This window comes from Arachis hypogaea, chromosome 20 (genome assembly GCF_003086295.3).
Source record: "Arachis hypogaea cultivar Tifrunner chromosome 20, arahy.Tifrunner.gnm2.J5K5, whole genome shotgun sequence".
NCBI classification, from domain to species: Eukaryota; Viridiplantae; Streptophyta; class Magnoliopsida; order Fabales; family Fabaceae; genus Arachis; species Arachis hypogaea.
The window spans coordinates 54,231,929-54,234,820 of record NC_092055.1 but is presented as its reverse complement, the minus strand read 5'-3'; the positions used below and the strand labels follow the sequence as shown (position 1 = coordinate 54,234,820).

Here is a 2,892-nt window from a genome sequence, read left to right as displayed (position 1 = left end):
GAGTTTTCGGCAAGCTTTTGGCCCGGTAACATCAGTGCCAAGTTTGGATCCGGCAACAACACCAAGTTTTTGGCGCCATTGCCGGGGATTGTTCGAGTTTGGACAACTGACGGTTCATCTTGTTGCTCAGATTAGGTAATTTTCTTTTTATTTTATTTTCAAAAATTTTTTCAAAAATATTTCTAAAATTTTCTCATCTGTTTTCGAAAATAATATAAAAATGTTTTCAAAAATTTTATTCAAAATTTTTAAGAATGAATTCTAGTGTTTCATGAAGCATGTTGAAGCCTGGCTGGCTGCAAAGCCATGTCTAATTCCTTTGGGAATGAGTATGTTGGGCGTGTCATGTCTGAATTACATGCTGAAGCTTGGCTGGCCATTGGCCATGTTTAGTGTCTTGGACCGGAGCTTTCATTGAAAGCTTGGCTGGCTAGTGAGCCATGTCTAATTCCTGGACTGAAGCTTTAGAATAAAAATGCAAGATTCCTGGAATTCATATTAAAAATTTTGGAATCCTTATTTTTCTTTTTCATATAATTTTCGAAAAAAAATCCAAAAAAATTAGAAAATCATAAAAATCAAAAAATATTTTGTGTTTCTTGTTTGAGTTTTGAGTCATATCATAAGTTTGGTGCCACTTGCATATGCATCTTGCATTTTTCGAAAATTTCCATGCATTCATAGTGTTCTTCATGATCTTCAAGTTGTTCTTGGTAAGTCTTCTTGTTTGATCTTGATGTTTTCATGTTTTGTGTCTTTTCTTGTTTTACATGTGCATTTTTCGTTTCTTAGAGTCTAAACATGAAAGATTTCTAAGTTTGGTGTCTTGCATGTTTTCTTTGCATTAAAAATTTTTCAAAAATGTGTTCTTGATGTTCATCATGATCTTCATAGTGTTCTTGGTGTTCATCTTGACATTCATAGCATTCTTGCATGCATTCATTGTTTTGATCTAAAAATTTCATGCATTGCATAATTTTCATGTTTTTCATAAAAATTTCAAAAATAAAAAAAATATCTTTCCCTTTTTCTCTCATCAAATTCGAAAATTTGGATTGACTTTTTCAAAAATTTTTAAAATCAAATTGTTTTTCATGAGTCAAATCAAATTTTCAATTTGAAAATCTTATCTTTTTCAAAATCTTTTTCAAAAATCAAATCTTTTTCAAATTTCTTAATTATTTTCGAAAATTCCAAAAATATTTTTCAAAAATCTTTTTCTTATTTTTATACCAAATTTTTGAAAATAACAATAACAATTAATGTTTTGATCCAAAAATTTCAAGTTTGTTACTTGCTTGTTAAGAAAGATTCAAACTTTGAGTTCTAGAATCATATCTTGTGATTTCTTATGAATCAAGTCATTAATTGTGATTTTAAAAATCAAATCTTTTTCAAAAACCATTTCAATCATATCTTTTCAAAAATATCTTCTTACCTTTTTCAAAAATTTGATTTCAAAATATCTTCTCTAACTTCCTAACTTCTTATCTTTTCAAAATTGATTTTCAAATTTTGTTTCAACTAACTAACTAACTTTTTGTTTGTTTCTTAACTTTTTCAAAACTACCTAACCAACTCTCTCTCTCTAATTTTCGAAAATATCTTCCCCCTTTTTCAAAATTTCTTTTTTTATTTAATTATTTTAATCTTTGATTTTAAAAATTTTCGAAAATTACTAACCTTTTTCAAAAACTATTTTCAAAAATCACTAACTCTTTTTCAAAAATTGTTTTCGAAAATTCACTTCCCCCTCTCATCTTCTTCTATTTGTTTATTGATATACTAACATCTTTCCTTCAACTCACCAAAAATCTGAACCCCCTCTCTCTGAGTTCAGATTTTCTTTTCTTCTTTTCTTCTACTCACAAAGGGATCCCTATACTGTGGTATAAAGGATCTCTATTATTATTATTATTTTTCTGTGCCCTCTTCTTTGTCATATGAGCAGGAGCAAGGATAAGAACATTCTTGTGGAAGCAGATCCAGAACCTGAAAGGACTCTGAAAAGGAAACTAAGAGAAGCTAAAATACAACAATCCAGAGATAACCTTTCAGAAATTTTCGAACAGGAAGAGGAGATGGCAGCCGAAAATAATAATAATGTAAGGAAGATGCTTGGTGACTTTACTGCACCTAATTCTAATTTACATGGAAGAAGCATCTCCATTCCTGCCATTGGAGCAAACAACTTTGAGCTGAAACCTCAATTAGTTTCTCTGATGCAGCAGAACTGCAAGTTTCACGGACTTCCATCTGAAGATCCTTTTCAGTTCTTAACTGAATTCTTGCAGATATGTGATACTGTTAAGACTAATGGAGTAGATCCTAAAGTCTACAGGCTCATGCTTTTCCCTTTTGCTGTAAGACACAGAGCTAGATTATGGTTGGATTCTCAACCCAAAGACAGCCTGAACTCTTGGGATAAGCTGGTCACGGCTTTCTTAGCCAAGTACTTTCTTCCTCAAAAGCTGAGCAAGCTTAGAGCTGATGTTCAAACCTTCAGACAGAAAGAAGGTGAATCCCTCTATGAAGCTTGGGAAAGATACAAACAATTGACCAAAAAGTGTCCCTCTGACATGCTTTCAGAATGGACCATCCTGGATATATTCTATGATGGTTTATCTGAGCTATCAATGATGTCACTGGACACTTCTGCAGGTGGATCCATTCACCTAAAGAAAACGCCTGCAGAAGCTCAAGAACTCATTGACATGGTTGCTAATAACCAGTTCATGTACACTTCTGAAAGAAATCCTGTGAGTAATGGGACGCCTATGAAGAAGGGAGTTCTTGAAGTTGATACTCTGAATGCCATATTGGCTCAGAATAAAATATTGACTCAGCAAGTCAATATGATCTCTCAGAGTCTGCATGGAATGCAAGCTGCAT

At 32.4% G+C, this 2,892-nt stretch overlaps 1 non-coding gene across 1 annotated transcript; it reads right to left on the bottom strand.

Moving 5' to 3' along the window:
- Window positions 1–2,477: 2,477 nt before the first annotated feature.
- On the bottom strand, window positions 2,478–2,585 carry LOC112787790 (small nucleolar RNA R71). The gene has a single exon (XR_003195182.1). It is a non-coding gene; the product is annotated as a small nucleolar RNA R71 (small nucleolar RNA).
- Between the last annotated feature and the right edge of the window lie 307 nt (window positions 2,586–2,892).